Genomic DNA, 13,156 nt, shown 5'->3' with positions numbered 1-13,156 from the left:
AATAGTGTGTAACAATGTATTGTGTGGGTGTGGGTATGTGTGGTGGAGAAGGTGAGTGTATCTGTGTGTAAGTCTGTGTATGTATATATATAACAGGAATGTGTGTGTGGAGTGATTGTTTGTCTGTGCACGCCTGTGGGTATGTGTGTATGGTGGGAGTGAGTGTATTTCTGTGTAACTGTGTACATCGGTGGGTGTGTAACAGTGTGTGGGAGTATTTGTGTAGTGGTGGTGGTAGTGAATGAGTAAATCTGTGTGTCTGAGTAAATCTGTGTGTATGTGCAAGTGTAACTCTCCTATGTACATGTGTCCTACTCATATCAAATCTTCAGGACGTGTCAGTGGTGAGATGAAGACTGAGGTATTTTATTCACAGACACACATACACAGTATGTATGCACTGCAGATATGCACATCCCAGCAAGCAGAGTCCTTTGGTTCCAGGTAGAGCAATTGATACGATGGTAATAGAACGCTGTAGTTAATAGAAGACTGTCTGGTGATGTCTTTTATTGTAGATAAAAACAAAATGCAGGCATGAAAGGTTAATATAAGAACATTATCGCAGACTTAATGAACACAAAATAGTCCACATTAAGATCAGGGAGATGCCAGACTTCAGCCCTCACAGTTCATACAACACTGGAGGGTGCTCAGCTCGCGAGGAAAGTGCTGCTTTCTATAGCCTGATGTCTTATTAAAAAGCGCCATGCATGCTGTTTATAGCAGCTCTAGTTCAAGACCACATAGGATATTTCAAACTACCAATGGGCCAGTGGGGTTGCTTATAGAGATTCCTGAGCTTATGGAAATATTGTATATGACAACATATGACAACATATGACAACATAGCTGGTGGCCTGGGAGTCCTGCTAACCTTGGAAAATATAAATCAGCAAAATGTCCTCCAAGGGCCAGAATCAGCTGTGGGTAGGAAGAATGCAGGCCACATTCATCTTTTTGGCTATAGCTTGTACCCCCCCCCCCCCCCATCTCTAATGTATGCTGCTTTTCCTTCAGCAGCAAAGAAACACAGTAAGAGGAGTACTGAAAATATATCGAGAGAACAAGTCTCCTTCAGCTGCACTGCTAGTTCCAAGATCACCAGTGCAAAACCAGAATGCAGTTCAGGGAATGAGACGCTGGATTTTCCACAGTCCAGTCAATATTCTACCCACAGTGGTCAGTGGTTTTAATGCTACTAAAAGTCATGAGCAGAATTACGAGTACATATTTAACATCAGGGTCATGTCCAGGCATTGGCACTGAATATGCAGAGTAACCTGGAAGTTATGCGGCTGCCAATCAAAATTCAGCACCGGCACTCACATAGCCAATTAGGCAAAGCCAGGAATGCCTTTGTGTGGTCCTATCTGCCCGCTTTACGATGCAGGTTTCAGCACTGAATATGGCTGGTGCCCACATAACTGCCAGCTCCTCGATGACTCCACCCCTGGACTGCTCCATCACTTACCCGACCACTGCCATAACAGTCAGAGCTAATATTCAGCAGCACATCCCAGCAGTGGTGTAGTGAGGGCGAGAGGCGTCCCTCCCCACCCTCTTCTCCGCTCTCCCATCTCCACATGCTCCTTCCCCACCCCCTCCTGCCCCAATGCGTGCCGCTTCCCTTCCCCGTACCTCTATGACGTTCCTGGCGCGAGCAGCAACCCCCACGCTGCTGTCATGCTAGTATAGGTTCTTTCTCTGATGTCACTTCTTAGGCGCGGGTCCAGGAAGTGACATCAGAGGAACAGCCGATGCTGGTGCGACAGCAGCTTGGGGGTCGCTGCTCGTGCCAGGAACGTCACAGAGGTATGGGGAAAGGGAAGCGATGCACACGTGTGCCGGGGGGGGGGTGAAGTGCAGGGGTGGAGAGGAGGATGGGTACCTGCGCCCTCACCAAGAGAGAGCCGTGGGGGGAGGGGGGAGGGGACAGCCCCTCACCCCCTCACCCCTTACTATGCCACTGCATCCCAGTTAAGTTTTGCTGAAGATCTGTGGCCAGCCTGCTCAGTGTTGCTTGCGCGGGCAGAACCTCTTCGGCCCAGTGAACCCATGCTGAATTCCGACCCCAGCCTTTCTGGCTTGGTAACCTTTAACACGATACGTAGGAAACAAGCCATCCAAAGAGTGGCAGTAGTCCCTTGCTAGCATGACCTACAGTCTTCTCAGCGCATTTAAAATTAGATAAAACGCTTATAAAAAGAATTTCTAAGCGAAGTACATAGCAAAAATGTTACTGGGAGAGTGCATGCGAGCTAATATACAGGAAAAGGTAAAATAAGAAATAAAATTGAATGCTGCAATGCTCTTAGAATTCCTGAGTGTTGGAGCAGTGTCGGAGCATTTAGCGTCCCAGGCTGCGGAAGAAACCTCTACCGCAGCTTAGTAAAAAAGGGCCTTAAAGTATTAAAGCAAATGTGAAAATACAAATGCAGTGAATTAGATGCTGCTTCAAATTCTTATTTTTATGCAGGATTAGAAAATATATATTTCAAAAGGTAGGGCATATTATTTTTTTTAAGAACTTCCTCTCTTCACTCTACAGTTTGCCGGGTGCCTATTTTTCTTTCTTTCTTTTTTTTTTGTGAGTGCAAGGAAGAAAGGATTCAGAGAAAATTAACATGTGTCCCCCTCCATGCCTGCTGCTAGATTGAACGAATGAACCATTTTCACGCTGCCCGTGAATAGACGTCTGTAATAGGCTGAGGGCTGTGAGCCTCTCAGAAGCACAAGGCCTTCTCTCATGCAGTGCTACAGCTCGGCTTGCTGAAATTGTCGTAATGTGGCATGAAATTAAAGCGTGATGTTACTTGAAAATAGAATTTCATTTCTTTTTTTTTTAGGTGGGGGGGGCAAGCTACAGATAGAACGGCATGTTCTGTGGCTCCCAGCTGCTCTGAGCCACAGGTCTACTTCTGATACCATTATACCAATCTGTGTGTATTACAGCTGTTCTCTCCTTTCCCCTGTCTGCTTTCAGCATAAGATTATTATCCTGGAGGGGAGCTAATAAGCATACCCAGCTCCCCCATTTCATTTCTTACTGAAATACGTGGCGGGTCTCCGAAATCCCTCTTCCTAACAAGTATGTTAAATCGCTGCCAGCTAGCGATGGATTAAACCTAGGCTTTCTCTCGACTCCCTTGCAGCCTGTTAACAGCTTTTCAGTAAAATGGAGCCCTTCTGGATACACACAGTGGAACTCATCTATCAAATGCTTGTCTACAACCCAGCACAAATGACTGAATATCATATTTGGATTTGTTAAAAACAGAATAAAGTCTGCCCCAGCCAGACTCTCTGTCCATGACCCTTGGAGGATACAGGACCCCGGATGAGTAGTGAACACTGATGTGGACAGACATCAGCCTTAGCCCAGGTCACGCTGATCGCAGCATCCTTTAGCTCCATTTGAATTCCTGTTAGAACTATAATAAACTAAGCCTTGCTATTCATCTAAGAGCCTCACTGTGAATAGAGGTGTCAGCACTGGCATGCATTTTTTTTTTCTGCTGATGTTAAAAAACAGGTCACCAGGAGTGGCCTGGTGGCCTAGCACCAATCAGGAAGGCCCAAAGATAATGGATGCCCCAGGCTAACGTTCAACTCTGTGCCTCCTCCAGGGGTGGCTCAAGACCCTACCACCCCCCAATCCAATTGTCATGATCTCCCCTCCCTCTATCCAGTTGCCCCGTTTCTCATCTCTCCTTCCTTTGTTCCTTACCTCCACTCTGTGTTCAGCATCTCCCAGTGTCCCCCCCCCCCCACCCATCTCCTCCTGCACCAGCTATAATTTAAAGAAGATTGAGGACTGTGTGGATCCTGTAAATACAGACTCACTCTGAAGCACTGCCATGTTCTGCCCACCTCTGACAGGAAGTCTGCCTCATAGGGGGGGGGCGGGACATTGCAGCAGATTCTGTTTTCACTTGGAGCAGATGGAAGGCTTTTGCGGGCTGCAGCCTCAGCACTCTGAGGTTACAGCTTCAAGCCCTGCGCTGCTTCTTGTGACCCTGGTAAGTCACTTAACACTCCATTGCCTCAGGTACATTAGCCAGATTTTGAGCTCACCGCGACAGATAGAAATTCTTGAGTACCTTAGTAGACTACATGTGGTGTATAAATACTAAAATAAATAAATTTAGTGGCAGGGCCAGCACTGGTACCAATGCAGCATGAATTTGATTCTGAGCATGTGTCTTATATACCCCTAGCTTTCAAACAAAATAACCCCCAAAAAAGAAAAAAAATTATCAAAAAATAGCTGGAAAATTTTAAAGCAAAAGTGCGGTATTTATCTTGAATAGTATATCAGATGCTGTATCCCAATAAATCTGTGTGCTGTTTGAGTTCGATGGGGCTCCGTTTTGAAGGAAGACTCCCCTTCCTCGGGAACTGTAGCACTGCTTATTATTGCTTGTAATCCTGTCCAGCAATCAATGAAACACAAATGACAGAATGAAAAATGGTGCTGGGGAGTGGAAACGCCACCTAAACAACCTTCAAAAAAAACCCTCCAAAGGCTCCAAGTCATTCAAAATTCGGCAGTTCAACTGATTTTTGAGTTGAGAAAATGGGAACACATTAGTCCCTACTACCAAAAACTTCACTGGCTTCCCCTGGAAGCACGAGTTTTGTTTAAATTTTTTTGCCTTTGTTATAAATCAATATTTGGCCTGGCCCCTATGCACCTGGTTTCTCAATTTAATCTGGCAGTGCTATTAGGCCCACATGCAGAATTCATATGTTCACCTATCCCATCACTAAAGGACTGCCGCTACAAAAGATTCCTGGACAGAATTCTTGCCTCCCAGGAAGGTAAATGGAACGACTGTCTGGGTAACATTATCATGCATTCCTCATCCTACTTCAATTTTAGAAAATCAATTAAAACAAAATTGTTTAATCAATTGTAACCTAAGAACCTTATAGTGTTTCACTACTCCTATCCCGTACCTTATATTCGATGACTTTGTAATGTAACCAATTCGCTGATTGTCCAGCGCCTCTTATTGTAAACTGCCTCAAACTATTATGGCTTTGGCGGTACATAAAAAAATAAATTATTATTATTATTATTGATAAATTAAACGGCAAGAAACCAGAAATATTATGACATTATAACAGTCAACTTTATCGACAAAAACAATTCAGATTGCACAGTTCCATTCGATTTAAACCCCCGAAGTTGAACTGTCTGGAGTTCAAAAATCCAGATCTGTTCGCGGAGCTGTAAGTAAGCAAGTTTTGATGATTTCGGTCACTACACAACTATTAATGGCATAATTTCTTGATAATGAACGCTGATTTATTATATTCGGTACAGGATTATAGCGGTGGAAGAATTTAGAATTTCACTCACTTCATATTATGTGTTTTTGGCACCATTATTGATTAGCAGTGCTTTTACACGTTAACTTGCATTTTTTTGGAGAGATCCCGGGAGTTTCACAACGATTCGAATTGATTCACCGATTCGAATCAGGTGAATCAATTTGAATCGATTCAATTTTTTAAAAAAAAATCAGCCTCCCGATTCAATGGCCGACCTTTCCCTCATGCCTTCCTAAAGCAGGAGCTGCAGCGCTGCCTCTTGCTGGCCGTCCACTGCTGCTCCTGCTTGAGGGGGGAGGGTCGGTCAGAAAGGCCTCCCCCAGCTTGCCCCTTCCTATGTCCTTAGTGCCCCCTTCCTCCCTCCCCCCAAACTGACCTGCACTAGCTGCATTTAATTACTTCCTGCCATCTCCCGAAGCCACGCCAAAGCCTGCCTGCCCCCAAGCTGACCCGCCGCCGATTCCTCCTCTCCCCTCCTGGCCCAGCACCCACCCGTCTGTCCGTCTGCTCGCCGCCACCGCTCGCCCACTATATTTACTTACAGCCCCACTAGTGCTGCAAAGAAAGGAAGGGCCAGGCAAGTACCCACAAGTCTTCTCCCAACGTCAATTCTGACGTTGGAGAGAAGGTCCGGGCCAGCCAATCCCCGACCAGGATGGTAGAAGCAATAGTAGGAGAAAGCCTGTACCTGGGGAAGGGGATACAGGAGGTAAGGAAGAGAGAAAGAAGAAGCTGGATATGGGGAGAGATAAGATGCTAGGCATGGAGGGAGCATAGGAACAGGGACACAGAAGAGAGATGCTGGATGAAAGGGTAAATGAGAAAAGGAGAGATGGTGGATCTGTGGATGGTGGGGTCCATCGCTGCAGCTGTGGGGGGATGGAAATGAAAAAAAGGAAAGATGCCAGACCTCCGGGGGAGGAAAGGGAAACAGAAGGGGAGGACAGAAATGGAAGATGGATGGTTAGCATGGAGAAAAAAGAAAGAAGGAGAGCTTGATCAGAAGACAACCAGACCAACAAGATTTGAAAAATGACCAGACAACAAAAGGTAGGAAAAATAATTTTATTTGCTGTTTTGTGATTACAATATGTCAGATTTGAAATGTGTATCCTTCCAGAGCTGGTGTTGGACTGCAAATGTGAGCTATGATTTAATAGAGAGAGGAAAAGTATTTTTTGTTTGTTTACTTTGTTTATACCACAGGACCAGTGTGGGTAGGAGAGGGCAAAGAGGGTGAAGAGGCTATAAAATAAACCCACCAGGATGTTTGGAAAAAACCACCCAATTGGGCAGGAAAATCGATTCAATAGGCTGAATCGAATCAAATCAAAATTTTTCTTTCCTGAATCGGGCAGCACTAGGGAATACTGAGGACTCTCACACTACACAATAATTTTACTATTAATTCTGTTATCACTTCATTTCCTACTTTTGTGGTGAAAAAAATACAATAGTTCTTCTTTTATACCCCTAGGTCAGTCGAGGCTGGAAGTGTTGATGAGCCAGTGTCCACAATTCTTGATAGGATGGAGAACCTCACAGTCATTGTACAATAGTAAAGGATGGCTGATTACAGAGCATGGCCCATCCAGCCATCCAAGTAAGGTGGTTAGAGTTGTAATTGCTACTTTGTGCAGGACACCCCCTCTGTAACTTTGTTTAGGGTTGTAACTGCCACTCCATGCTTGTTAGTCTTCCCCCCCCCAGCACCAAGCTTTCACCGAAGTGTGAAAATCATTTAAGGTTTGCTTTTACTGGAAATGATCTTAATCAGTCCATCCTATTGCTATAGAGCAGCGGTCTCAAACTCATGGCCTGTCAGATACTATTTTGAGGCCCTAGGTATTTTTATCATAATCACAAAAGTAAAATAAAACAGTTTCTTGATCATATGTCTCTTTAGCTCTAAATGACAATATTATTCTGAAGACTTTAGCCAAAAAGAAAGATTTATAAACTATAAAGAGTTTTACCTCAGGCAAAATAGTCATTTCTTTAATAAGACATTAACTTATTTTTTTCATAGGCCCTCCAAGTACCTACAATTCTAAAATGTGGCCCTTCAAAGAGTTTGAGACCACTGTTATAGAGGGATCATCTGTATTTATCCTACAACTTTATTTGTCCCCACCACCTCCACCACCCTCTCCATGAAAAAATGTTTGAGTGTTTTTATATCTTTAGTGAGAAACAGCTTCCAGAGCTGAACACAATATTCCAGATGAGACCTCATCAACATTCTATACCAGGGAATAACTCCCACTTCCTTTCTGCTAGTTATGCCTCTCTCTGGGCAGGCTAACATCCATCTGGCTGTGGCCACTGCTTTGTTGCACTGATTTGTCATCTTGATTTTCTCAGACACTAGTACCTCAGGGTCCCTCTCTTGGTCTGTGCATGTCAGCATCCTGCCCCCCTACCACACACAGCTCCTTTGGATTTTTCAACCCCAAAAGTATTTCCCTGTACCTTCATCGAGTGTCCCCCTAGTCTTTGTAATTTTTGACAGAGTGAAAAATCGATCCACTTGTACCCGTTCTACTCCACTCAGGATTTTATAGACTTCAGTCATATCTCCCCTCAGCTGTCTCTTTTCCAAGCTGAAGAGCCCTAGCCTTTATAGCCTTTCCTCATATGAGAGGAGTTCCATCCCCTTTATCATCTTGGTCGCTCTTCTTTGAACCTTTTCTAATGCCGCTATATCTTTCCTGGTCTCCTTATCTCAAGATTCCAGCCAGCTGGAAGCCCAGACAAGAAGACGGAAACCATAGACCAAAAACCAAAATAAAATAAGCCACTGAAAACACTAAACCCACTTCAGTCTTTGCTGCTGCCATTACATACAGTAATTTTACAGGAAGACAGTTTCAGAAATCATCATATAACTGGGGCTTCTATTCTAATCAGAGTCCTTTGAAAGTTACAAAAATATTGGAGTTTCATGGTGTTTTTGCATCACAGATACGGTAGAATCTAATGTTTGTGTCTTACAGTAGGAATAGTCAACACAGAAAAGGCAGAAAAAGAGTGGAGGAAACAAAAGCACAATCCAAATGTGTCTGCAGTAAAGCGTAATCAAAACAAAGAAAAACTGCAGACAAGGGTACAAGATGCAGGCTAGGTTTATTAAATCAAATATATATTGCTGCTAATGTCACCACCTTCATACAAACCGGGGGACCCAGCACTCATCCACAGATTAGTGAGCACCATAGCTGTCTGTCTTTCTCTTCTGTAGCTTTCCTTCTGTGTCTTTCTCTTCTGTAGCTGCCAGACACCGCAGGGCTGGGGCAGTTAAGGGAGATGTCACTGAAGCATGAAGCTTGGCTAGGACAGTGCTGTATTTGGACATGGTGGATGAAGCAGCTCAAAGGATGCAAACGCGCTCCAATAGCTGCATGAATGCAGCTCTAATCACAGAGAGCCTGGGCTTACTGCTGATAAAGTGAAATAAAGCTTTGCTTGTTCTGCTGTTTCACGGAATCGGAGCTCTCCATGGTTCCTCTATGCCCAACTGCAGCTCTCTCGCCCGGTCTGCCTACACGACCATAGCACTTTCTTGCACTCATTTTCATCTCGCAGGCTTTACCCTATCAAATGCCAGGAGCTGGTAGGAAATATAGAATCAATAACCCCGCTCTAGCTTTTTAAAGAGAATGCTTTTATTAATTAAATGGTTGTGGAGAGATAGACTCAGCCAAAGAGACTTCCACTGTCATTTTTCTTAATATGTCTGTTTTCTCCTTGTGTTTCTTTCATCTGTTATTAACATATTAGTGTGGCAACACATGTACAAATTGTCAAACCAATTATGCTTCTTCAACTGAATATAAAAGGATGAAACTAGGGAGGATAGGGATGTCGGTGCTGGTCAAAATTGTACAAAAGTACTTACATATATGCTGATATGTATTTAGTCAAAGGAAATCTTGCCTCACTAATCTACTACATTTGGAGCAAATAAACATATGGATAAAAGTGAGCAGGTCAATATAGTGTTTCTGGATTTCCAAAATGCATTTGACAAAGTCCTTCAAGAGATGATCCAAGATGGCCGACGGTCCCGGACGCTGAGCAGCACGCCGGAGGAGACTTTCTGAAAATTTTCTGCTGAACAGATTTACCTACCTAGAATGCCGAAGAGGAGAGGTCGCAGCGCCGCTGGAGCCTCGCGGCGTTCGGCGGTCCCCTCGTTCGGCAACATAGAAGAACTCCTGCGTCGGATGCAGGATATCCCGGCAGCGTCGGCACCCCCGCTGGAGACGCCTCAGAGGGGCGGAAATGAGATGATCTCCTTGGGGCTAGAGACAACGTTGAGCCCTGACGCTAAGGCACTTCCCCCACCTCCTCAGGTTACCAGCTCCCCACGAGTGGAGGAGCTGCCGGGAGAAGGCAGGCATCTACCCTCGGAGGCCAGAGAGAACAGAGAGGGGAGCGTGGAGATGGACTCCCTGAGTTTTCAGGTGAGTCCAAGAAACACCGAGGACTTGGAAACATCAGGGATTACTTCAGGCCAGCAGAAGGATTGCCAGGAACAGCTGAAAACTGGTGAGACTATTCAAACTTTTAATCCTTCATATGTTATTGAAAAACCCAGAGAAGTAACACTGGATTCAATTTGGGATTTAGTGGCTGACCTCGCCAAGTCTGTCAAGCCCCAGCTTTTGCAGCTGGAAAATAAAATTACTCTTCAAGAAACTGAGATAAAAAACATAAAAGTTAAAATTGGTGAATCTAAGAATTCTATTGAGAATATACAACAGGAATTAAAAGTATCAAAACAGCTTAATGAAGCAATAATAAAAGATAATACAAATATGCGTAGAAAACTGGAATCTTTGGAGAATTTTTCTCGTAATAATAATCTCCGACTGATTAACTTTCCTAGGATAGCCTCGGTGACACCTAGGGATATGTTGAAACGTTATATGTTGGAGATTTTGGGTATTCCAGAGGATACATTACCACCACTTACTCAAGTATATTACCTACCAATGAAAGCTATTAAATCACCATCTAAACAACAGGAGAATAATCAACTACTTAATGTTTCAGCAATCTTGGAACTTTCGGATAGAGAGCTAGTATCTCCGGCAACATTGCTTCTTACTGTGGCTCTTGCTCCAGATAAAAACTGGTTGCTTAGATTGTTCTTTAGAAATAAAATGAAAGAATTTCTTGGAAAAAAAAAATATTAATGTTTCCAGACTTGGCACGGGAAACCCAGAGGAGAAGGCGAGAGTTTCTTTTGATGAAGCCAGGGGTTACATCTCTTGGTGGGACTTTTTTCCTTAGACACCCTTGTAAATGTGTAATACAATACCATATGAAGAAATATGTATTCTTTGAACCATTCCAGTTGACAGCCTTTTTGGCAGGAACTCGGCTGGATGAAGGAAAATCAAAATCAAAGTGAAGTGCATTTGAATAATGATATCCTTTCTCAGCCAGGGGATCTTGTTTTCCTAATATTTGAATTGATAGTTGTTAGCAGTTGTTAGCATTTGTTAATATGTCCGCCTTATCCTTCTTGGATCTAATGTTGAGGACTTGAGCTGAATTTAAGCTAAATATTTATTTTATTTTATTTGATTATTATGTATTTTACCTTTGAGTATTATTTTCTTGCTTTTCTTCAACTTTCTGTACTTGATTTATAACATGTAAAAATTTGATAAATAAATAATAATTAAAAAAAAAGACAAAGTCCTTCATAAATGACTCTTGAAGAAATTAGAAAGTCATGGGATAGGAGGTAGTGTCTTATTGTGGATTAAGAACTGCTTAAAAGTTGAAAAACAGAGAGTAGGGTTAAATTGTCAGTATTCTCAATGGAGAGGGTAGATAGTGGGATTCTCCAAGGGTTTGTGCTAGGACTGCTGCTTTTTAACATATTTATAAATGATCTAAAGATGGGAATAACCAGTGAGATAATTAAATTTGCGGATGACACAAATCTTCCCTCTGCCATGTCCTGCCTTCTCTGATGCAATTTCCTGTGGGCAGAGGGAAGACCCAGGGACTGGCCAATGGAAGCCTGTCATGCTCCTGCTGCTGCCATCAGCAACCAATGTAAACTTTACAGAATGGTGGGGGAGTGAGAGAGCTGAGAGAGGGGGAAAGAGACTGGGCCAGGAGAAGTGAAGGAAGGGAGCACTTGGAGGCAATACAATTGAGAGGGGTGCTGCCAAAGCAAGTTGGTTCAGGGTGCAACTGACCCTTGAGCCAGCTCTGAGATAAATTTATTCACAGTTGTTAACTCACACAAGGTTTATGGAAAATTGCAAGAGGACCTTACAAGACTGGGAGACTGGGCATCCAAATGGCAGATAACATTCAATGTGAGCAAGTTCAAAGTAATGCAAGCGGGGAAAGAGAAACCTAAACTATAGCTACATGAAACTTCTCATCCCGCATAAACCTCCGCGATCATTGAGGTCAACTTTAAATAGATTGACAGTGCCATCAATTCACCTGGTAAATTTATTTTATATCTAATCTCATTGTACTTCCTCATGTTCAATAAAAACGATTTAAAGTAAACTTAAGACCCCAAAATTCTGCATTTTTTTGCATCAGTACCTTTCTTGTGGAACTCCCTTCCTAATGAACTTCATGGTGAAGTTACTTATATTACATTTAGAGCCAAACTAAAAACTTACCTATTTGGATTGGCATTTTCCTCAGGTTTTTTTTTTTTTTTCTTTAAGTGTGTTTTTTTATTTCTTTTTTGTTTTGGTTTTAATTCTCAATTAGGCATCTCTCAATAGAGCAACTAAATGACTTTATTTTTTCTCTTTCTTTTCTTTCTATCCTTGTATCATGATTATTTGGCGTTTTTTTTACTTTTTTTAACTGATGTACACCGCACTGATGTTAAAACGAAGAGCGGTATATAAATACAAATAAACATAAACATAGCCACATGATGCAAAGTTCCACATTAGGAGTCACCAGTCAGGGAACTGATCTAGGTGGTAAACGCACATAAAAGTAGGCACACTGAAAGATCACATACACTTTTATGTGGACCCTATGTAGAGTTTCTATGGGTGTAGTTTGGACAGAGCAGAAGTGGTGTTATGATACATTTATATATTTAATAAATTAAATACATGAGTTCATATATAGAAAACATATATTACACCCACTTCATAGTGTTATTGGCACTGGCTCTGGATATCCATTTTATAAAGGCAAAGATATGCCCTATATTGTCTTTTTATAACACACTTAAAATAGGCACCTTATCCATGTGTAATATTTTGACACTTGTAATTTTGTCATGCTAATAAAGTTATATGAATAACTATGACTGGGTGGCTTCCTGAGGTTCATTTGTACCCTGTTATTCTAAGTCTTCAAAATGGGAACAGGGGATGTGAAGAATAGACAGACTTCTGCGGGTGGTTCTGCACCCCCCCCCCCCCCCCAACACCTTTCTTTCTGAAAGGCAGCTGACCTACCAGGCCAATATTTAGCATTGGGATCTATTGAATTAACCCATCTGAGAGGGCCTCTCTTAAACATTTGGGCCCTAGGTAGGTGCCTCATTTCCCTGAATCTTACTCCTGCCCTGCCTCTCTGGGAGTGAGTTTTCTGTGCTGGTGATGGGTGTGCTGTGTCAGAGAACATAAAAACATAAGAAATGCCTCTACTGGGTCAGACCTGAGGTCCATCGTGCCCAGCAGTCCGCTCACGCGGTGGCCCAACAGGTCTAGGACCTGTGCAGTAATCCTCTATCTATACCCCTCTATTCCCTGTGCAGTAATCCTCTATCTATACCCCTCTATTCCCTTTTCCAGCAGAAAGT

The 13,156-nt window shown here is 43.0% G+C and overlaps 1 long non-coding RNA gene across 1 annotated transcript in view; it reads left to right on the top strand.

Moving 5' to 3' along the window:
• The first annotated feature begins 1,755 nt into the window (after positions 1-1,755).
• LOC117369051 overlaps positions 1,756-13,156 on the top strand; it is a 44,918-nt gene continuing 33,517 nt past the window's right edge. The window contains exons 1-2 of the long non-coding RNA XR_004541075.1: positions 1,756-1,815; positions 6,818-6,943. This is a non-coding gene — a long non-coding RNA (uncharacterized LOC117369051). The remainder of the gene's footprint in view (positions 1,816-6,817; positions 6,944-13,156) is intronic.

Source organism: Geotrypetes seraphini, chromosome 11 (genome assembly GCF_902459505.1).
Source record: "Geotrypetes seraphini chromosome 11, aGeoSer1.1, whole genome shotgun sequence".
NCBI lineage: Eukaryota > Metazoa > Chordata > Amphibia > Gymnophiona > Dermophiidae > Geotrypetes > Geotrypetes seraphini.
Note: the sequence above shows the minus strand (reverse complement) of the source record. Positions and strands in the feature narration are given on the sequence as shown.